Genomic DNA, 24,287 nt, shown 5'->3' with positions numbered 1-24,287 from the left:
AAAATAATGGATTCCATTATGATTTTTCATCCTTGTGCAGGGGCCATGCTAATCTTCTCTGTATCGTTCCAATTTTAGTATATGTGCTGCCGAAGCGAGCACTCCGTTATGATTTTTCATGCGTGTAATAGAATATACTTTGAGCATATATATTCTCAATTGCCTTTTCTCATCCCATCTCCCGTTGGTCACCTCTTCTTTGTAAATAACCCTCCTTTCTACTTTCATATCTTTTATAAAAGTCTACATTCTGCATATGAGAGAAAATGTGGGGGATTCGTCTAAGTCTGTCTTATTTGCTTAACTCGATGGCCTCCAGTGCTGCTCATCTTCCTGCAGGTAGTTCCCTCTGCCGACGGCTGGGTAAAACCCCACTGTATATGCATCCACACTGTCACTTCCCACTCCCCTGTGGCTGGACGACTCTTAGCTCTACCACTGCGTGGCTGGGCATGGTGGTGCACACTCTGTAATCCCAGCACTCGGGAAGCAGAGGCTGCCAACCTCTGTGAGTTGGAGGCCAGCCTGGACTACATAGGCGCTCCAGGTCAGCCAGGGCTAATAATGAGACCTGTCTCAAAACAAATAAAACAACAACAATAATTGGTGTGCTGCTATCTCTACTTTATAGTTGTTTGTTTTGAGACAGAGTCTCTGTGTAGCCCAGGCTGGCCTGTAACTATCCTCTCTCTCTCTCTGTCTCTCTGTCTCTGTCTCTGTCTCTCTCTGTCTCTCTCTCTCTGTGTCTCTCTGTCTCTCTCTCTCTCTCTCTCTCTCTCTCTCTCTCTCTCTCTCTCTCTCTCTCTCTCTCTCTCTCCCTATCTATCTATCTACCTACCTGTATCCCCAAGGCTGGCCTGGGTGTTCAGATCTTCCTACTGTAGCTTGCCTGGGATTACAGGCATATTTCACTATATTTGGCTTAGTTATCTCCGGTGTATTCTAATTTAGATTCCTTCATGCATGTAACCCAGGAGTGAACAATATGGCAACCTTATTTTAGTTAGTTTTTTTTTTTTTTTTTTTGAGGACCCTCTATGCTTATTTCCATAGAGACTGGACTAATAACCCAACAGCTGTGGCTGTTTGTTTGTTTTCACGGAGACAGCCATTCTGACTGGGGTGAGGTGAATCTCCATGCACGTTAGATGTGTATTTTCCTGGTGACTAAGCATATTAAAGAGTTCTTTTATGTCTTTATTTTTCCATGTAAATGTCTTTTGAGACATTTTGTTCAATTCATTACTTTGTTTTGTTTTGAGACAGGCTCTCTCTGTGTAGCCCTGGCTATTCTGGAACTAACTCTGTAGACCAGGCTAGCCTCACAGAGATCCACCTGCCTCTGCTTCCCAAGTGCTGGCATTAAAGGTGTGCGCCATCACTGCCCTGCAAATATTGTTATTAAAGAATTCTACTTCTTTTTCTTAGGCTGTGCTGGGATTGAACCCAGGGCTTTGTGATTGCTACCCAGGCATTCTGCCATCTCTTCCTTTTGCTCTGGAGATGGCTACATATTAACACAGCGATGTGAGGATCACTCTGCTCTGCTGTGACTTCTAACAGTCTGTGTGGGTGGGAGGTCTGCTAGAGACAGACTGGCCAAAGCAAGCCTAGTGTGGGATGGGACATGGGAAAGATGTGAAAGACACAGTTGGCATGGAAGAGAGAGGGAGGGAGAAAGAGAGAGAGAGAAGAGAGAGAGAGAGAGAGAGCAAGCATGAGCCAAGTAATGTGGGTGCATTTGAGAAGCTGGAAAGGGCACGGAAGCGGGTGTGGCCTTAGAGCCTGCAGAGAGTGGATGGCCTTCATGTTGTTAGTCCAGAGAGGCCATGTCCAAGAATTGCAAGAGAGTAGATTTGCATATTTAAAGGGGAAATGGTGACGGGAGAGATGGAGAAAAGGAACAAGAAAGGGATGAACTAAGAGAGAAAGGAGGAAGAAGAAAACCTACTCTACACAACAGAGTCTTTTAAAACTGTGGGCATATTGTAAAACAACACTTACTAAGGCCTTTTCTTGAGACAGGCTCTCTAGGTAGCCCTGGCTAACCTGGAACTCTAGGCTGCCCTTGACTTCAAAGTTATCCGCCTGATTCTGCCTCCTGAGTCAGATTAAAGGCATCTTCCTCCACGCCCTTTCTGCTTACCGAAACGTTAAAAAAAAAAATGGCAAGAGGGTAGAAACAATTTTAATAGGAAAACCATAGAATAACTTAATAGACAAGCTATAAAAAAGGAAAATCAATTTAATGTTTTGAAACCCGAAGATAAGAGCACTCAGTCTCAAATGGTGAATTAACTGTATTAGGAGGGCAGGGAGAGTCTATGTCAAAAACTCCAGGAGACAAATGAGCGGGTTGAAGTACATAATAAGTATAATATACATTTAAATGGAAAAGCCGTCCATCCGTCCGTCCGTCCGTCCATCCATCCGTCCGTCCGTCCGTCCGTCCATCCATCCATCCATCCATCCGTCCATCCGTCCGTCCGTCCATCCATCCATCCATCCATCCGTCCATCCGTCCGTCCGTCCATCCATCCATCCATCCATCCGTCCATCCGTCCGTCCATCCATCCATCCATCCGTCCATCCATCCGTCCATCCATCCATCCATCCTTTTTTTGGGGGGGTCTGTATAACAGGCTGGCAGTATCCCCCATGGCTCCTGGGCTATAGGGAATGCACCAACTCTTTCTTAGAAGTTATGTCAGAAGTCTTAGAGAACAGTGGTGAGACCGGTGTGCTTATTGGAAGGTATGGGCAGAACCATAGTTGGGAACATTTATTTAGAGATCCTGAACATATAAAATCACTTTCCAAGACTGATTCCCTGGGAGAGAGGCAGTGTGTGCATTTGGCTTTGGGCATCTTCTGATGGCATAATGAGGGATACTGAACAAGCTCAGCCGGTAGGAGCATCAGCCAATAGGTAAAGTGTGACTCGGCATCAGTATGGCGGTGCCTGGGCCACAGGAACCTCCCAGCGCTGCACCTCTGTTTCTACCCACCGATGGGTGTTAGAAGACCACTCGCTTTCTGTGAAGATGCCAAGATAGCTCCACTGGTAACAAGACTACACTGCAGTGCTTCTCGGGGGGAACTTCCATGGAGACAGACGCTGACACACAATATCAAAATAACCAAATGTAAAAGAAAACAAACAACGCAGCACTTTTTGCCAGTTCCTTTGAGCACAGCTATTCCTTTTGCTTGAGATGGTTCATTTTTCTAGATCACTTTATGTCTCCAAGGCAAAAAAAAAAAAGGGGGGGGGGGACATAGAGCCATTAATGTGAAGCCATTAAGATCCAAACAAGACCTCAAGCCATTTTTTGTTTGTTTGTTTGTCCATGTTTTTCATCGTTTTGAAATGACACGGGGATGGCTTGATTATATGCTGTGAGGGCACAACAGACTCAAGCCTTAAGAACAAGGCTGCGTCTCCTGATGCTCCGTACCCAGGACTACAGAAGATACCTTGATTAAAAGCGAGTGTGCTAGAATAGCTGAGACGGGCACCTGTGGTGGTTGGGAAATTAACACAATCAGCTCTAATTCCTAGAGAAACAAGTGGCACTGATTACTGATGGGTAAGAGGAGCTCCCAGCGGGAAGGCCTGGCCTCTCCTGTGCTGGGAGAAGGCCCTAGGCAGAAGAGCAACTTACAAGGGAGTGAAGCTGCAAAGATCCCACGAATTACTGTTAATGACTACTTCTTTTGCTGGTGGGTGGATTCTTTTTTTCTTTTTCTTTTTTTTCTTTTCTCCAACAAGAATGAAAAGAGGATAGGAGAGTGCTGTCTCAAGAATGATGTGACTGTCAAGACTCTGTGGTAGACAGGAAAGGCTTGAAGAAAACTTTAGGGATAGGAGCAGGTGGCGGCGGGAGTTAACAGGGTGGGCAGGGACAGCTACCTGCCTGTGTGAGCCGAGAGGAACGGAAGTGGCAGTGGCTGTGATCAGAATCGTTCCTTCAGCGAGAGAAGGCTGTTGCAACATATTTGTCAGGCAGAGCGAATATGTGGGCAGCTTAGCATGTGTGCGCAAGACACACCCATTCTTTGCAGAGCACCTACTTAGAATGCAACGGGATTACTTATAAGGGCAGAGTAGTGGGAGTGGAGAGGTTTGGCTCCTCGGCAGGAGCTGGTGAAGACATAAGGAAGGCGAAGGCAGCGGGGAAACCCTCTCCCCAGGCACTTTATAAAGGCTGTGGCTGTGGAGAGGCTGGGGAGCAGCCTCTACCAGGCAGGGCTTTCCTTACTCAGCGTGCTGACGTGAAGTACATTTACTCATTGGGGCCTGAGCCTTTGTATAGCAAAGGCAGCTGTGTGGATGCCCAGGAACAATTAAAAAGGGCTTTCTGGAGGTTGTGAGGACTTTTCTAGGTAGGAAAACAACAACAACAACAAAAACAATGTGGGAAGAAGGGGACTAAGGAATGTTTGAGAGTTGAGTATAGTGGCGCATGTCTGCAATCCCAGCATTTGAGAGGCTGAGGCAGGAGGATCATTGTGAGTTCGGGGCCAGCCTGGTGTACAGAGGGAGGGAAGGAAGGAGCTACATAGACAGATATACAGTCAGTTGGACAGACAGACGGACGGACGGACGGACGGACGGACAGACAGACAGATATAAACAAATGAGTTGAGCTTGTGGAAAAAGAAATGAAAACAAAGGGTAGGAAAATATAGTTGGCTACCTGTGTCTTACACAAAACATGAATGTTGCAGAGATGACTGGGCAAAATAAGTTTATCACAGACGTGATGTCAGTAAGTTTTCTTTTCACTAATGTTGGCCAGAGGCTAGTACTCCTTATGCAGGCCTGTAATCCCAGCTGCTCAGGACTCTGAGGCAGAGGGACCGCAAGTTCAAAGCCAGACTGGTCTGTGATGTGAGTTCAACGTTAGCCTGGGAAACTTAGCAAAACTCAGTCTCAAAAATGGAAGCGAAGGCTGGGCGTGTGGCTCAGTGGTAGAGCACTTGCCTAACACACACACACACACACACACACACACACACACACACACACACACACACCTAGATTTAATCGCCAGCGCTGAAAACAAAACATAAAGCAAGGCTGACCACAAATCTGGTCAGGATAAGCCTCTGGAACTCAGTTCTAGAAACTTTAGTGTCAACGCATCCTATCACATGAGTGCTGCCTCCTCGGCTTAGAGCAGTGGTCTTCAACCCTCCTCTGGCTTTGGCCCTTTCATGTGGTTTCTCATAACGCGGTGACCCCAAGCATACAGTCACTTTCGTTCCTGCTTCATCGCTGCAGTTTGGCTACAGCTACGAGTTATAATGTAAACATCTGCTGTACATGATATCTGACGTACAGGTAACCCCTGTGAAAGGGTCATCCGATGCCTCCCAGAGGGTCATGACCGACAGGTTGAAAACCACTGACTCAGAGCATGTGGCTCAAACCGCTCCCCGTCCCCCCTCCCAGCTCAGAATCTCAGAATCGGCCTAAAGAACTTAAGTAAAAGTCATCATGAAGAATTCCCTTACCCTCCGCAGGTCTCTGAGGCAAACCAAGGTCCAGTTGCCCTGCTGCCTGCTCTCTCTCAGTGTGTCCTTGGAGTCGCTTCTAGCTGCCTCCTAGCAGAAACTTACAGAATGCTGTCTGTAGACCCCAAAGGTCTCCCTCCTCATCTCCTTCTGTCCACTTCCGCTTATCTGGGAGGAGGACTGTCACGTCACCCAGACCGCAGAGAGGGTTTTTTCCCCTCCCTGGAGTTTCTAAAAAGCAGACAGACAAGCTGAAGACTGGGTGAGACTGTCCTCCTGGCTTCAGCTCAGGGCTAAGGCAGGAGGGCTCCCTGCTGTTCCTCAGCACTCACTGAGAGCTCACAGGCTTTAATATACACGAGAACAAAATGATGGCATGATCCTCAGCCTCTGGGGGATCGGGCTGTCTTCATTAAAAGCTACAGCTCTGACTTCTTCCCACAGAAGCAGAGCAACAGTTAAGGAGCATCACACTGGCAGTGATTGGCTGGTGTGGCTGCTGCACTCAGCAAGTGAATTCCTCCAGCGAAATGGAGAGGCACTCCCTGTGTTCTGCTTAGGTCCCCAAAGCACAGATTTGCAAAGCTTCACTTATGCAGTTATTACACTTTAGCTATTACCACTCACTTGCTTATTGAGCCTATAAACGTGTGTGTGTGTGTGTGTGTGTGTGAAGCCTACTGTGTGTTAGGCACACATCAAGTGCTAATAGCTATTAGTAGGATGAACAAATGGAATCTCAGCCTGTGAGGACGCAGGGAGTATGTGCATGTGTAGGGGGCATACGTGTAGGATTAAAAAAAAAAGGTGTTGCTTGAGCTAAATTTTGAAGATGAGTGGGAGTTAACCCAGTGGATGAGAGAGAAAGGGGGGAGGGAAGCATTCCAGGAAGAGGTAAAAACACATGGCAAGCATGGAGCTATATGGAGACTCCATCATGACTTAGAGCCAGCCCGGTGCTGGATAGAAATAGGCAAGGAAAGCTGCCCTCACAGAGGAATTAGCATCCGCTCAAAAAACTGGTTTGATGTAGTACACTTAAAATAATTGTTTAAAAGAGAATATTCACCTGAATTCAGGGAAGTGGGGGCAGGGGTAAGGGAAGGGGGGGTGTCCAGGATGATCAGAGCACACCTCCTTCACAGCCCCCCAACATGGAACCCTTTCCCACAGCCTAAGACCTGGCAGGCAGTAACTGGCAGGCCATCACTGGGGCTTTGCCTTATGGGAGACATGAGCTTAAATACACACACACACACACACACACACACACACACACACACACACACACACACACGAACCACAAGAAAAGGATGAGCCAACCACCTCAGGTAATGCTTCAGAGAGGAGACCACAGCAACAGGAAATTGTCTTCAGAATCAAACACAGATCACAATATGTGAAGGGCGTTTTAACTTGTAACGTGCTACCCAAGTATATGACATGCACGGGAAGCCAAGAGTGCATGGCAAGTGGGCAAAAGTAGTTTTGGATGGGGGGGCGGGGGTTGGCATGCTGCTGCCTGAAGGAGCACACCTTAGCAGTTTGCTGTCGGGGACTCCTCACTGATTGCCATGTGTAGCCCCCGAAGCTGTATTTCCTGCCCCCGCCCCTCAATACTTTTCCTGCACTTTATATTAGTAGTAAACGAGTGGAGAAATGCAGACTGATTCTGTGCAAACTCCTCACGGACAAAGAACTCTCCTGTTTATACAGCACAGTGCTGGCGAGTCCGTAGCACTCAGGATGTGTGCAGGCCTCTGAGGGGGTTGCCGGAAGGTGGGTGGAGCATGGGGGGGGTTGCTATAATGGAGCCAAGAACCATGCTTCCATGGGTCACCAACAGTCCAAGCCTCTCAGCCCGACGCTGGTAGAGAGCAGTTCCGGTCAGGACTCAGTCGCTGGGATGGAAAGATGGAGTAGCTAGTGGTACCCCACCTCAGGTCTGAACATGTAAACTTGGGGGACGAACAGGCATTGTTAGACAGGCAGTGGGGCTGAAAGACAATAGATACTCTGTAGCGGAAGAGATGACGGAGTATTAACATAAATAGGATCCAGGTAGGAGCAGGTGTGCTTGGAGAAAGCAAGGAGTGTGGGCAATGGACCTGGGTAGGGGGTTTATTACCTATGTCCAAGAAAAGGAAGCATAAAAAAAAAACAAAAAACAAAAAAAACAAAAAACAAAAAACAAAAAAAACAAAAAACAAAAACAAAAAAAACCAATCATATGGGTAGTAGTGCAGGAAGAAGAAAATGGTTAGAGTGTGTTCAGAGAACCCGAGGCTGAGAAGAAACCCATATCTATTTGTATGTACTCATGCCGGGGAGGGGCATCCCCTTGTTTTCCTGAGGACTGAAACATTTCTGAGTAGGTTAAGGCCTCCTGGTAACTCCCATCACACACACTCTCCGCAGGCTGCGCTCAGGCACTAGTGTGACAAGTTCTGAAATGTAACGTGTACCCACTGCTAGACCCCAGGAGGTGGAACCAAGGACCCAAGACTTGGGCAGGGCGGAGGGTAGGGGGTGGGGGTGGGCGCCTTGCATCAATCAAGTGATTTGCCCAAAGCTACCAGGGAGTGTGATGCTCAGAGTCCTCAACGGAAAGATCAGTTTAATAATAATGATGATGATACTGTAATAATCATTACAGTAATACTCCAACAAGAAACATCTGAGAGCCTTTTGGCCCAGCACTCAGGAACCAGAGGCAAGGCAGATCTCTGAGTTCAAGGACAGCCTAGTCTACAGAGCAAGTCCCAGGACAGGACAGCCAGGGCCACACAGAGAAACTGTCTTGAAAAACAAAACAAAACAAAACAAAAACAAACAAACAAAAATATCTGATTTAGGACAAACTCCACCATATTTGCAGGCTTGGTCTGGGCTTTCTCTTAAAATAATATATACGTACATTTTGGTCTGTTAAACTAATGCAGGGGACTAGGAACAGCTTTATAACAGAGAGATGAGCCTTTGTCAGAATTTGTTTGTTGAGCTATGTGTGAGGCACTACAACCATTCACTCCTTAAAGGGGCCAAGTAGCTAAGGAAAATAAAGCGCAACTAACAATTGGCCTGTTAGGTTATTCTGTTTCCTCGGTAGCTTGGTCTCTCTGCTCACTATGTAGTCAGTCCTAGACACCCAAAGAAGCCTTCCTTTCTTTTTAATCCTTTGTTTTTTGAGACAAGACCTAGCACTTGCTATGTAGCCCAGGCTGGTCTTGAACTTGAGAGTCTCCTGCCTCCACCTCCCAAGTGCCAGGGATAATAGGCACATGTTACCACAGCCAGTGCAGTGTTTGGTTGGTTTTGTTTTTCTTAGATAGTCGCCCTGGTAGCCCAGGCTGGCCTTCAACTTGTGGCAGGCCCCCCTGCCCCAGTCTGTGAACTATCCTGGATATGTGATGGAGCTTTGCTCTGGGCTGGTCTTTCTCATTGGAGCCCAGCTCTAGGGGGCGAGTTTTATTAAAGGAAGGTATTAGGTTTGTCTGTGCAGAAGGACTAATGGCTCTGTGGTAAATTACATGGCTTGACCCTTTCACCCTTGATTTTTTTAAAAATAAGAATCCAGATTCTATCTTTGTGCCTGAAGTTAAACCCTTAGGATTCAGCTGGAAGTGTGGAAGTGTTGAGGGGGCGAGACAAGGGGCATTGCTGTATCAGGCCCCAGTGTCTCTCCCAGACAACACATCACCAGACAGCCTTTCCTGGCTCTCATCTTCTCCACCTCCCCGCTTCTCTCACACAGAAGAACGGCTCCGGCAGTGTCCTGAGTGGTATTTACAGCTCAGTGTCCACATGGAGGGTCACAAGGGAAGTGCGGATGACTCTTAGAAGCGACAGTGTCTCCACTTCTTCGCCCCCCCCCCCCCACCACCAAGGTCTTACAGCAGGGAAGGTGGCCCCTCTAATTCTCCCAAACAAGTTCTGAGGAAGGCCACACCACTGCAGTAGGGTTCCCGACAAAGGCCGCTACACACTGAGGTCTGGGGTGAAGTGGATAGCTGCCCCAGTGGTCCCACGGTCAGTTAAACGGTCCTTGTCCCTTTAATCATCACATGCTACTGCACACTCCACGATTGACACTTTAACACAACTTACAAGCGTCCGCTCTCTCTTCTGCCCCCCTCTTTGATTACTTTTCTGTGAGTTAAATCCTCACCATTCTAACACTTGTGATCTCAGGCGAAGTGCTAAGCCTGCATCACAAATACCTGATGTTTCAATGGGGCGGTTTTATGGAGTGGCGGTTAAACATTACATAAGCCGTCTAAACATATCTAGCACCGTGCCTGGCACACTGGTTCTCAAAAATCCTTTCCTGCCCCTTATTCCTTCCTCCAAAATCTTGGTCTTCCTGTTTCTGCTTAGCCAAGCTCAAGAGCTTGCATCTCCTGTCTTTGATTTGGAGGCCTCACTGGTCCTGGTACCCCTTGGGCTCTGTGCTCTTAGAAGCAGTTCCAGGCTCCCCTAAAGTCCAGCTTGAAGCCAACTGAGCTATCATACAGAGGAGAAATTCTGGTGGGGGGGGCAGGGTTGGGAACTGGAATGAACAAAGGCCACAAGACACCCCCCCCCCGGCCCCCCGGCCCCCGCCCCAGAGTTCCCACACCTTACCACTATGCTAAGGGGGACAAGTGAGGGCACACTGAGTCCCACAGGAGGTCAGTGCCAAAGTCCTTGGGGGCAATGATACCACAAATGGATCCCGTTTCTCCAGCCAAAGGTTGGTTCTTTCTGGGCATCTCTGGGGGCACAGGCTGAAATCACCTGGGTTTTGCCAACACCACTGGAAAGGTCCCTGATGTCCCAGATGGTCTCCCGTGGCGCCAAGTCCAGAGGCTACCCAGATGCCACTCTACATACACAGAAGGCCTCCCTGGAGGCCTGGGGAGCGTGCCCTCCACACTGGGGCTGTGCGAGGCAGAAAGTGCAGGGTTCTCTGGGCGTCTCCCTCCACGCCCATCTCTCCCGCGGACTTGCTCAGGGGTAGAGGCTGCGGGTCACTGGGGTGCACCCACTGGCACAGGGGCCCCCTGGGGGCGGCTCCTACACTGGCATCCGAGTCCGAGGAGGACTGTCCCAGACCGCAGACCCGCCCCTCAGGGTGACGGCCGGGTCCCACCGCCCCCGCCCTCGCTTACCGGGACAGTCCGCGTGCGGGACGCGGGTCCGAGGAGGGCGGACTCTATGCCGCGGGCCGCGCTGCCCACGGCCGCTCCGGAGCCGACGTGCTGGGCCGAGCACCGGGAGCGGGCGGCGCGGGCGGCGCGACAGGGCGGCGGCGGCGGCAGCGCGCGCTCCCCGAGCACACCCACCCGCTGCGCGTGCACCCGCGCGAGGCGCCCTCGGCCTGCTGGTGGGCGCGCGCCGCCCCACCCTCCGGCGCAGCTCGATCGCCTGCGGGCGTGGGGCGCGGTGGGAGCGGGAGCGTGGGGCGGCGGCCGAGGGAGCGGGCGGTCCCGGTGCCAGAGGGTGGGGGGTGGGCGCCCGCAGCGTGCAGCCCGCACTGCGGCTCAGAGACTGAGCCAACCCGGCCTCCCCGTGGCAAGGTCAGCGCGCCCCGGAGCTGGCCCGGGTCGGTGCTGCTGCAGGGGCTGCGGAGACTCGCCAACCCGCAGACCCCCCAAGGCAGAGCGGGGTCTGTGTGCATGCTGCCACCAGCACATGCCCGGGGTGGGAAGAAGAACTCACCCAGCCAACTCTGTGGGCGCACCACCCAGGTCTCCAGGCTCACCATGGGGCACTTACCTTCAGGTACCCAGTGGGATCGGGAATGGCCAGAGGACCCGTCACAGAGACCTTGGCTGCTCCATCCTGCCCTGTGTGCTTTGTCGGAGGCTATTGGTCCTCCATCACTAGCAACAGAGCTGTGCGGTCTGTAACCCACTTTTTTTGCTGCAGCAACCTCAGCCCTCAGACTAGCCAAACAGCCAGCTTGTCAGGCGGCCAGAGTCTCTAAGAACTGTAACGCGCATTCCAACAAACTCCACGCTTTGAAGAGGGCAAGAAAAGGACTATGTCTCAAAGCATCTAGAACTAACTGGAGGAAAGTAACAGACGACGTGTACATAAGACCAGACTCTTCTTATCTAAAGTATCTAAATTTTAAAGCACTTTGATTTTCTTGTGCATGCATTTTGTGTCCATCAAACACAATTCACGGTTTTGTTTTTTTATTTTTTAATTTTATTTTATTTTATTTTTTTTGAGCATCTAGCATTTTTCTCCCCACATTTTCCAGTTGTTATGGGAGATACATGGTCCTTAACGTAGAATTATGTAAATATATTACCGGCAAAGTGATAATAAAAATGCCAAGTGCAAAAGTACTGCTTTGAATACCTTAAATGTCACTGACTGTGTAGCTCAGGTTGGCCTCAAGCTCCAGGCAGCCGCAGCCATCCTGCCTTTGCTCCCCAGAGCCCTGGGGTTCCAGTATGAGCTACCACAGTGGGTTAAGACGCAAAGTGACAGGGCTACTAGGTGATGGAGATGAGATTAAAATCCGGGTGTTTTGGTACCAAACCCAAACTGCTATTGAGAGCCAAGAAGCTGCTGCAACATTAGTGTGAACAGGAGCCACCCTCTTTTTTTCTTTCTTCCTTGAACAAGAGCCACCATCTCTTTTTTTTTTCCTTGTGAAACTAACATTGAAGCAGACTGAGCTTTCCATGTGGTTCCAATGTACTAACCTTTAGAATCACGTCGGACCAACGGTTTCAGGCAGGGGCCTCGGAAACTGTCTTTAGTGTTCTATTTCCAGGCTATTTGATGGGCCTATATGGGCAGGACTGCTGTAATAACGTCCCCAGAGAAGTGCCTGTTGGGTAATTCCTTCTGTCCCTCAAAAGTATGTGTTGTGCATCTGCGATATGCCACTCGCTGGACAAACAAGGACCAAGAAGGCACACTTCTCTCAAGGAGCTGCAGTATCAGCTAATTTCCAGGGTGATTGTGACCCCTCCCCTAAGCTTCTCTTAGCGCCCTAGCATTCAGGTCGTGAGACCTTGGGTTTCCTCTGGATGGTGGAACATGCCTGTAATCCCAGCACCGGGGAGGTGGCAGCAGGAGGATACAGAGTCTAAAGTCATTCTAAGAAACATGGTGAATCTGAGCCCAGACTGAGACTATTTCAACCCCCGCCCCCCAACAAAGTGTGTTTCGTTCTGACACTTCCACAGCACATATAATTTGCTTTGATGATTTGACCCTCATTGCTTGCTTTCCAAATAATCACTTCCTGAATCCTCTGCCCAAATAATCACTTCCTACTTACACTTATTCTCCCCCAAACAAATTTAGATTCTATGAATAAGAGAAAACATAATATTTGTTTTTCTGAGTCTGGTGGCTTCACTCCACACAATGATATCCAGTTCTACACCCCTCTACCTGAAGATGGCACAGCTAAGTTTTTTTTTTTTATTGCTAAATAAAATGCTATTATGTGAACTACATTTTCCCGTTCCTCTGTTATGCTGATGGCTATGACAGTGTACCTCCTGCTAGCCTTATGTCAGCTTGACACAAGCTAGAGGCATCTGAGAGGAGGGTACCTCTCAGACTGAGGAAATGCCTCCATGAGATCCAGCTGTAGGGCATTTTCTTAATTAGTGACTGATGGGAGAGAGCCCAGCCCATTGTGGGCAGTGCTATCCCCTGACTGGTAGTTCTGGGTTCTGTAAGAAAGCAGGCTGAGCAAGCCACGGTGAGCAAGTCAGTGAGCAGAGCCCCTCCATGGCCTCTGCATCAGCTCCTGCCTCCAGGCTCCTGTCCTGTTTGAGTTCCTGTCCTGTTTGAGTTCCTGTCCCGACTTCCTTCAGTGGTCAACAGTGACACGGAAGTGTAAGCCAAATAAACCCTTTCCTCCCCAACTTGGTGTGTCATCACAGCAATAGAAACCGTAAGACAGGCACCCTGGTTTCTGTGACCCGTACACAATAAACATGAGTTCGGGAATAAGAACTCATATCCTCGATCAAACAATCCCTTTATACCTGTTCTGACAGAGAAACATGAGCTTTGTTCCGTTAGGACCGACATTTGAAAAACCCTCATCTGGGATTGCTATCGTTAAAAATAAATAAATAAATAAGATTCAGAATTTTCACGTCCAAGCTCACGGTTTTGGTTTGGGAATCTTTGTCTTAGGCGTTAAAGGTAAGAGAAACCATCCATACTCACTTCTCCTCTCTTCCTTTCCGATCGTCTCAGAGCGAACGGAGCTCCCTGCTGCAGACTGTCAGCTCGCCCATCTGTGCCTTTGATTATGTTCCGTTTTGTTCCTTCCTTTGTTTGATTCGTCAGCGTTTCGAACCCTGCCGGCTCCTTTACTGGCTCTCCCCACCGGGTCAGGCTTAAGAAACTTTTCTCCTGACTCATTGTCTTTATTCTAACTACTGCCTGTTGTCGTTTGAGGTTTTACGTACTGGAAATGTAATCCTCAGTGCAACAGTGTGGGGAAGTGGGACCCGGGTGGTTAGACAGCAAGGTGCTGCCTTTGGGAAGGGCTGATCTCAGAAGCATGCTCAGCGCCTCCCTGCCCCCGCTCCTGCCCTTTCTGCCGTCTGTCATAAGACCTTACCAGAGGGCTGGAGAAATGGCTCAGAGGTTAAGAGCACTGACTGCTCTTCCAGAGGTCCTGAGTTCAATTCCCAGCAACCACATGGTGGCTCACAACCATCTATAGTGCCCTCTTCAGGCATGCAGGTGTACATGCAGGGAGAACACTGTATACATAATAATAAATAAACCTTAAAAAAAAAAAAAAAAAAGACCTTACCAGATACTCTCACCACACTCTCAGGCACCCCAGCCTTCACAACTGTGAGCCAAATAAGGTTTTGTGTGTGTGTTTGTTTGTAAACTTGTTTGTATTGTTGCAGCAGCAAGAAGTGTGTGACGATATTACCCAGGTCGTTTCCAAGCTCATCAAGTTGCACAAATGAAATGTATGTAGTTCCTATAATATCAACTATACATCAATAAAGCTGTTAAAAATCATTTGCTCAGGCTGGAGAGATGGCTCAGTGGTTAAGAGTGCTGAGTGCTCTTCTAGAGGTCCTGAGTTCGATTCCCAGCAACCACATGGTGGCTCATAACCATCTAGAATGAGATCTGGTGCCCTCTTCTGGCAGGCACCAGAGCACTGTGTACATAATAATAAATAAATCTTTAAAAATAATTTGCTTACTTTTGGGTGGGGCTTTTTCTGAAATATGTATGTGAGGGTGGGCATGTGTGTGCACTCACTAAGCATTGAATTTAGGGCTGTACACATAACAGACAAAGCACGCTCCCACCGAGCTGTATTTCTGGTTTTGGCCATGGTTTCTGGCATATAACTCCTGCTACAGATGTGGGTTATTGTAGAGGAATGTTAATTCAGAACATGGCTACTTTGGTCTGTGTGATCTGGTCAAAATACAAATGTGCCTTTAATCCAGGAGACAGAGGCAAGCAGATCTGAGTTCAAGGCCAGCCTGGAATAGAGCAAGTTTCAGGTAAAGGAAAGCTTAGGTCCAGGAGTGGTGGTACACACATTTAATCCCAAACAGTGAAGGTAAAATTAGTTTGTAAGAAGGAAGCACCCATGTTTGAAAGTTGAATTGAGTGGCAGAAAAAGTGACGAATCAGAGAAAGACTTGGCTGAATAGGCTATGCCCAACTCTGACCAAACAGAGAGGAAAGGGAAGCTACTTAAGGGAGCAACACAGAGAATGAGAGAGAGGAGGGAGTTTTACAGACAGTAATAGAGAGACAGGTTGCAGAGTTAGAACTCAGGTGAAGATGGAATGAGCCAGAGAATAAGAAGGAGCCAGAAGATTAGAAAAGGTCGCTGGAGTTTGAGGCCAAGCAGAGCGAGTCAGAGGCTGAGAGAAAAGCCAGTATGAATAAATCAGTTTGGGGAGGAGTTTGAGCCAGAACAGCTGAGTTGAACCAGCCAGCCCAGAGCTCAGAAAGAACAAGAAAGGGTGAGCTTATTAAGCAATAAGTCTCACAGGCTGAAAACATTCCAGGCCTAGAATAGATTGCACAGAGGCTAGAAGCTTCTAGGCCTAGGTTAGCAGTCATAGGCAGTAAGCCTCCCAGACAACAGTCGAGCTAGGAGAATGAGTCTGAACAGACAGGACTTCTTGGGGTTCCCTGCCCCACCTATTAGAACTCACACTCAATAAATCCCACACAACCACCCGAAAGGACGGCATTTGGGATGCTTTTAGAAGCCGAACTGTGGAGAGTAGCAGGAAGATGATTGATCATTGACCGCGTGCATGCTGGGAGGACAGAGACTCCCATCTTTGAGATCCTTTCAGGCCAAAGACCCATGCATCTCTTTATCTGGGTGGTTATCTGTATTTAAGAAGTCCTCCATGGCTACCTGTAAGGATTGTGCCTGTCTGAGTGCCTCGTGGGTCACCATGGTGAACAAATCTAATCTGAGGAGGACCTCATGAGAACTGCACTCAGTGGCTGGTGGGCCGGGAGGTTCTGGAGGCGTAGACCCACAGCTAGGTCTGAATGGGACAGCCTTGGGGTCAGGAGGTCAGCCAGGCAGACATTGTTTTTCCTCACTCCCTTCTTCCATTTGTCCGTCCCTCTGACTCGCCATTCCTTCTTCCACCTTTCTTCATGTTTTTTACTGCGGTGCCAGGGTTTGAACCCAGGACCTTGCCAGTGCACTGAGCCAGATCCTGCATGACAGTGTCAGAAGCAAGCAGATTAGTGGGTGTCCTGTTGATGAAAAGATGCTTGCTTGCTTGCTTGCTTGCTAGCAGAGAGAAGTCACACACATCTGACGTCACAGATATTTAGATGGTGGTGTGAGCACAGAGGAAGGAGAGACATTCTGTTTTTCCCAGCACATGGATCCTACTCTGTTTGCTGTTAACACCTTGCTTCTTCACTCTGCTTGGGCTGCCATCTTTACAAGGCAAGTTTTTTTTCTTTCTTTTTCTTTTAAGGAAAGTTTTCTTATTGTCCTAAAACTTAGGAGTGTGAATCCTCTTTGGTTTTTTTTAGCTATGCCTTTTGGGTATTATAATTCTTTTAATCTTTCTATGCCAATTTTAGAACAGGCTTATTTGTTGCATAAAAATTCTGTTGATATTTTAATTGGAATTATATTAAATCTTTAGATTAACCTGGAGAAAGTTTTTATCCCAAGATTGATCCTTTCAGCCCTCAAAAAGGACATCTTTCAGCCGGGCAGTGGTGGCGCACACCTTTAATCCCAGCACTTGGAAGTTAGAGGCAGGTGGATCTCTGTGAGTTCTAGGCCAGCCCGGTCTACAAAGTGAGTCCAGGACAGCCAAGGCTACACAGAGAAACTCTGTCTCATAAAACCAAAACCAAAACCAAAACCAAAAGGGCATCTTTCTTCACTTATTTAAGTCTCCTCTGATTTCTTCCATTATTTTAAAGTCTTTAATATATAGATCTTTCATACGTGCTGTTGTATTTACAGATAAATATTCCGTACCTCCTTTTTGTTTGTTCTATTTTTGTTGTTGTTTTGAGACAGGGTTTCTCTGTGTAGCCTTGGCTGCCCTGGACTTGCTTTATAGACCAGGCTGGCCTTGAACTCGCATCAATCCTGTCTGCCACTGCTTCCCAGAGTGCTGGGATTACAGGTGTGCACCACCACACCTGGCAGTATTTCATATCTTCTGTATGATTTCAGTTTCTAGTTGTTCACTGATAGAAAATAAATATGATGGAGAGTGAACCCAAGGCCTCTGCACACCAAGCATAAGCTTTTTACAAGTGAAACCACATCTGTAGTCCATAAGATTGATTTTGTACTTAGCCTTTGTATTCTGTGACTTTGTAAACTCCCATCCTGCTTATAAGAGATCTTATTATAGTCTATTTGGGAAAGAAAGCTAGCTAGCAGGGAGGATGCTTCTAGATCAAGTTTAGCTTGATTTATCTATAGCCTGACCTCCACATGAGTGCTATGGCCTGTGTATGTGTGTACATCTTCACACAGACACATACACACACACTAAATACTCACAAACAAACACCCAAACAAGGGCATACACACACACACACACACACACACACACACACACACACACACACACACACACCCATGCAGGTAAATACCTATATTGGAAAAGAATGATTCCAAATCAATAACATAAGATTTAAAGTTAAAAAATTAGAGAAACATTATCAGATAACCCAAAGCAAACAGAGGAAAATAACAAAGAATTGAGTAGAAATCGCTGATAAGTGCAGAGCTTATATTCAATATTGACAGTGTACAATTTAATGTGATGTTCAATTTCTGTTTGGAATGCCACATCTAGCTATATAGAGGTCCATTAAATTGTACATACTTGTGATCTGGTTCATTTTGCTGTATGATATTTTTAGTTATTTGCAAGTTTTTAAATAATAAAGTTTGTAAAATTAAAAAATAAACCATTAAAATGCAATACGGAAAACAACTAAGCAAGTAAAAAACCAAACCAAAACAAAACAAAAAAACCCCAGAATTATGTCTTTAAAGAAAACAACACTGACAAACTTTTGGCTAGGCTCACCAAGAAACTAAGCAAAAAGATAACATTATTAAAGTAGGGGCTGAATATGCTGTTGTCAAGCAAGCACAGACCAGAGTTTAGCACCCACATAAACGCTGGGAGAGTGTGGAGGCCCTCCTCTGGTTCCAGCTCTCAGAATACAAAGGCAGGGGGACTTAGCATATACGGACAAGCTCTGGACTCAACTGAGAGACTGTGCCTCAAAAAACAAAGTGGAGAGCGATCAAGAAAGGCGTCTGACGTCAACTTTGGACATCTACACATGTGCAAGCACCGCAAACACATACCTGCGCTAAACCGTAGAAGTCAGTGACTAGATAATAAAAGGGAGATTTAACCATCAACTCTAGAGAGATTAAAAGCATTGTAAGCGGTTCCAGCTACTCCTGAGGAGTTCCAGCTGCTCCTGAGTCTGCGTCTGAAGGACAGCTTGACTCCAGGAGATATAACCCGTTCTGGGCACCATCGCAAGACCCGGACTAGGGTAGTTCAGTTTTCAACAACAGATTCTCTCTAAAACATGACTCCCAGCTACCGGGCATCAGTCGTACTGTGGCACTAAATGAGATTTTTTTTTTTTCTTCTGCTATTTACTGGAGAAACCACTGTTGCACTTAAACCCATGGTGGATCTGAGGCTCGGGAGCACTGTGGGCGTGTCTTGAGGGCGGGGCTATCCCTTTTCATGCAGCTAGCTTCTTGGAGCAATTTCTGTTGCCCTTCCTTGGCCGGGGATCTGTGGATCCAGGCAGTTTCCAGCCTCCTTGCCAGTGTCAGGAATCTTTTGCCCTACCCTTTCTTCTGCAGGATCTTTGGGTTACTTCATGGATTTCCAAAGCTTTCTCTCTATTTCTTCCTTTAGGGTAAAGTCTTAATTTTTCATATCCATACTCTTCTTTTATTATTTGTGCTTTGTTTTTAAGACAAGGAATTGCTATGCTGCCCAGGATACTTTAGAGCTCGAGCTGTCCTTTGGACTCAGCCACAAAAGAACCAGCAATGATCTATAATATATTTTAAAGATTTATTTATTATTATGTATACAATGCTCTGCCTGCATGTACACCTATATCCCAGATAAGGGCATCATATCACATTAAAGATGGTTGTGAGCCACCATGTGGTTGCTGGGAATTGAACTCAGGACCTCCGGAAGAACAGACAGTGCTCTTAACCTCTGAGTCATCATCTCTCCAGCCCCTCTATAATACTTTTAATTTCACTAGAGTTGGCAGTTAAATCTTCCTTTTATTTCTGCTCAGTAACTTTTAAAAACATGTGTCTATGTGTGCTGTGTGCTACCTGAGTGTGCGTCTTGGCACGTGGGCTAGTATATGTGTATGTGCGTGCACTGTGTGTGTGTGTGTGTGTGTGTGTGTGTATACACATGCATGTGGAGGCCAAAGACATCCAGATTCTTCTTTGATCTCCACACGTTATTCTTTTAAGGCAGAATCTCCCCGCTGAACATAGTGTGATGACTTGTCTAGCTAGCCAGCATGCCCTGGGGGATCTTGTCTTTGCCTTCTGAGAGCTGGAATTGCAGATGGGCCTTCATTTGTGTGGGTTCTGGGAATCCAAACTCTATTCCTTATACTTTTTGAGACAACAACATATCTACCAGGCCATCTTCCCAGCCCTTAGTTCAGTATTTTTTGTTTGCTTGTTTGTTTGTTTCTTGGTGAGTCTAGCCAAAAGTTTGCCTATTTTGTTATCTTTAATAACTTTGGCAGCTGGGTGCGGTGGTGCACACCTGTAACCCCAGGATTTGGGAGGCACAGGCAGGCAGATCTTGGTGAGTTTGAGGCCAGCTTGGTCTACAAAGTGAGTTCAGGGCAGCCAAGGCTACACAGAGAAACCCTGTCTCGAAAAACCAAAAGCTAACAAAATAGCTACAGCTTTTAATGCTTTGACTAGTTATTTTCTGTATTGTATTCCAATGATCCTACTCAGTTCTTTGTTTTCTTACTTCTACTTGATTTTTCAACTACTTTGCTTGCTCACGTTTTCCTAAGTTCTTAAATTAGGAAGCCTTCGGTTATTGACTTGGAACCAGTCTTTTCCAACATAAGCTGTTTTGCCTATATGGGGGTTTGGGGGGGGATTTTGTTTATTTGGGTGTGTTTATTTATTTTAAAATATTCGTTTAAAAATTTTATGTGTGTGAGTGTTTTGCCTGCATGTATGTATGTATACTATGTTAATCTTACCTGGGGAGGCTGTAAGAGGAAACCAGATCCCTTGGAACTAGAGCTACAAATGGCTGTAAATTGTCATGTGGGTGCTGGGCCCCAACCCTCATCCTCTGCAAGAGCAGCAAGTGCTTTTAACTGCTGAGCCATCTTTCCAGGCCCCTGTTTGTTTATTTGATCTCTCTCTCTCTCTCTCTCTCTCTCTCTCTCTCTCTCTCTCTCTCTCTCTCCCTCCCTCTCTCCCTCCCTCCCTCCCTCCCCCCTCCCTCCCTCCTTCCCTCCCCCCCTCTGTGTAAGTGTGCACACAGAATAGCCCAAGTGTGGTGGCCAGGGAACAACTTTTTCTTCCTATACCATGGGTTTCTGGGATCAAACTCAGCTCACCAAATTTGAGCAGCAAGTGTGTCTACCCACTGAGCCATTTTGCCAGCTTGTTTGGGTTTTCTTAAGCAAGACATTGCTATGTAGCTTAGAATGGCATTGAGTTTGCTCATTTTCTAGTTAATGAGATTTAGCCGATTCCAGAATATGTTGCCTTGCTTTAATATACCAAGAGGCAAAGAAAGGGTATTAAAGGGGCAGTTTTCCCTGAGTCTGTTCGCTACATTTAGAGAAGAGAGGATAATGACACCATTTTGTCACATGATCTCTGTTTTTCTCTGACAAGCCTGGGGATTGTTAATGGCTCCTGCGGTGAAGGAAAGATCATAATAGAGGTTAAAAAAAAGTGCTCATACAAGGATCCAGACCTTCCCAATCCCTTTGAGAAGTAGATCCCTTCCTTTGCAGCCTCACACTTCACTCTTATGACACCCACGGGCCCAGGTAGCTCTTTTTATCCTGAAGTGATTTGATCCTTTGATTTTGGACAGCTTAGGCAACGCATATAATAGATGCATAGAATCCAGACAAAATTGTTTTAGACCAAGAAAACTATAGATTTAGTTTGCGCGAGAGGCTTATGAGGACTTAGGGAGGAAGCCAGAGGGAAGTTTTATAAGTCTAGATTCTATGTAGGTCCTTTGTACATCCAGCAGTCCAAATTATACTCAGCTCTGAAATCCTTTGGTGGGCAGGGAACACTTTTGTACGCGTTCTTAATCAGCTTTGATGGGCTGTGTGCCGTATGGGCTAGAGAGGACAACTGAAGTGTCCTGAAACTGCTAGAACCAGTGAGTGGTTTTTTGAAGATTTTTATGAGAGAGAGAGAGAGAGAGAGAGAGAGAGAGAGAGAGAGAGAGAGAGAGAGAGAGAGAGAGAAGAGGCTGGAAGAGGGTTTCAGACCCCTTGGAGCTGGAGATATAGGCAGCTGTGATCCACCTGATGTGGGTTCTGGGACCCAAACTTAGGTCCTCTGCTAGAGCAGCAAATGCTCTTAGCTGCCACGTCACCATGTCAGCCCCAGATCCCTACTTCTAATAGAAGCTGGGAGAACTGGGGGGAGTGTTAGAATGAGCATCCTCCAGGCCACAAGCAAGCTGTAGGGTATTGTCACCCCAGAAAACAAATGCAGGCAGATCCTGGGACCACACTCCAGCCCTGTAGTGTCTCTATGCTCAGGTATACACAGAGATCAAGATCTGAGAAGGACTGAGCTGGTGTGAAATACAGCTTAAGTTGGAGGTCATATTCAGTGGAGATAAGGTACCAAGTTGGGGGGGGGTTGTTTGCTTGTCTTTTGTTTTTCTCTGTGTAGCCTCGGCTGTCCTGGACTCACTTTATAGACCAGGTTGGCCTCGAACTCACAGCGATCCACCTGCCTCTGCCTCCCGAGTGCTGGGATTACAGGTGTGTGCCACCATGCTCCACCCAAGTTGGGGGTTTACCATGAAGTGACGTGTACAGTCTCTTTCCGAGACCCTGAGACAGGCTTAGAAATATGAGAATATTTTTCCTCAAAGAAGCCCCCTGCCTTTCAGGACATAACCAAACTGCATGAACTTCAGTGTCATAAAACTTAGACCAATGTGATCAACAATTACAAGTAACAATTGTGTTGTGAGAAAGCGTCCTGAAGGGACCCGTACAGTTCTGCAGAACCGCGGAACAAAGAGCTCCTGCTCACGGTGGCATGTGAGGCAGGGTGGGGGTGGGTGTGAGGATTCTGCTTCAGTCTGTCTACCTGTGATGTCGTTGCCTACCTGACACAGGGGCGTGGCCCTGCCCAGGACCGTATAAAAGAACAGATCCTCTTCATGGCTCTCTCTTGCTACTCTCTCTCTCTCTCTCTCTCTCTCTTCTCTTCCTCTCTCTCTTCTCTCTCTCTCTCTCTTCCCCTCTCTTCCTCTGTCTCTGTCTCTCTGTCTCTCTGTCTCTCTCTAGGGTACCCCTCCTCCCCCCCCCTGACCCCTCACCCCCACCCCCACCCCCCACCCCCGACATCCATCAGGTAGTCGTTAGACATTTCGTTGAACCAGTTGGAGTGTGTGTGAGGGGACCAGTGACACGCTCTCCAACTGCTGCATCGCTGGTGGTGGACAGCATGACAGAGAGCAAAGACCCCAGGTGCTCTGGCTTTGAACTGCCCTGCAGGCTCTAGCTACCCCCACTCAAGTCTTTCAGTCAGGAGCATTTGAGTTCCGGAAGTAAGGCAGCAGCCAAGGAATGCCTGCAAGTTATTTGAAGAACAGAAGAGGCACAGCAGGCACGCTGCGGGATTCATTTGAGGTACCTGTTATGTTGCAGGCTTTGTGTTAGCTACTAAGGTTAGGTCACTAAGAGCACGTGCTGCTCTTGCAGAGGACCCAGACTGAGTTCTCAGCACCCATACATGTCACAACCGCCTGTAGCTCTAGTTCCAGGGAATCTGATGCCCTCTGGCCTCCCACAGGCACCTCATATAGGTATACACACATACACATAAATAAAATGAACAACTATTAAAGTATATAAATAAGGCTGCTGCTTGAAGCCTATCAAAGGTATAGACAAGTAAGCTAATATTGTGGTAAGTGCTAAGAGAGGGGAAATTTAAGGTTGGATTTTTTTTTACTTTTATCTGCATTTATTTTATGCCTAATTTATTTTATGCTGAATTTATTCCCACGCCATCAGTTTTGTTGTCTCTTCGGTTTCTTCTGGGATACTTTTTTCTTCTGTGCCACCTCTGGCTTTGGACCACTCTGCTCCTTTTCAGTGAGGATCATCTCAATGTGGCAGGGGGAGCTCACGTGCAGGTTAATCCGGCCATGGACTCTGTAAATTCATAGCGCATTCTTAGGTGCCTTGTTTACCTGGATGTGTTCAATGACTGGAGAATCCACATCTAAACCCTTAAGCTCAGCTCTACTCTGCATTTTTCAGCACGTGCAGAAAAAAAAATTCAGTGCTCTTTTTTTGGCCACCACCCCTGAGGCCAGGCCCACTGTTTGGCCTGGGCACACCCCCTGACTCCACCATTACACCGCCAGAATTTCACATGTTGCTTCTTTAAGGCAACGTCTTTCAGATACTTGGTGGCTTTTCCGGAATGCACACCCTTGATGTCCTGGGCAGTTTCCTGGGTGTTCTTAAAGTGAACAGGAAGATTTGAACCTCTTGATTTGCGTGATTTTGTAGGCTTTTCTGGGCCAAGTGAATAGTGAACCATTTTTTCGCAGGCCAGGGTGTGTAAAGCTGAAGTGAGGTGAATAAAAGCCGGACGAGGGAAGTTCTGGTGCGGCGGGGGAGAGCTTGGAAGAGTTCTGGCTGTTCAAGGCCTAAACACCGGAGACTGTGGACCATGTAGTCAGTATTGGAGCTGTGACCTGAGACAGAAGGTGCAGGAACTCACGGAGATAACGTTCAAATCTGAGAGACCGACTGGGCACCGGGTGGAGACAGAAGGTATGTGGACAGGGAGCTCACAGGAAAGGCCAGTGGTTAAGAAACACATTTAGGGAGTGTCAGTGTCGTTCTTGAGGCCGTGGCAGTACCTGTGTGATTACCGTGGCAGTGTAGACAGAAGCAGATGGAAGCAAGGACACATTCCTCTAAGGAACTAGGGGAAGCTGCAAAGGCGTGGCCGGAGACTG

General features: G+C 47.4%; 1 non-coding gene and 1 pseudogene across 1 annotated transcript; both read right to left on the bottom strand.

Moving 5' to 3' along the window:
* Positions 1–102, bottom strand: LOC127208179 (U6 spliceosomal RNA). Its single transcript, XR_007833074.1, has one exon. It is a non-coding gene; the product is annotated as a U6 spliceosomal RNA (small nuclear RNA).
* Positions 103–23,324: 23,222 nt separating this feature from the next.
* On the bottom strand, positions 23,325–23,863 carry LOC127205957 (60S ribosomal protein L17-like; annotated as a pseudogene).
* Positions 23,864–24,287: the final 424 nt, after the last annotated feature.

The sequence above is a fragment of the Acomys russatus genome, chromosome 2 (assembly GCF_903995435.1).
Source record: "Acomys russatus chromosome 2, mAcoRus1.1, whole genome shotgun sequence".
NCBI classification, from domain to species: domain Eukaryota; kingdom Metazoa; phylum Chordata; class Mammalia; order Rodentia; family Muridae; genus Acomys; species Acomys russatus.
Note: the sequence above shows the minus strand (reverse complement) of the source record. Positions and strands in the feature narration are given on the sequence as shown.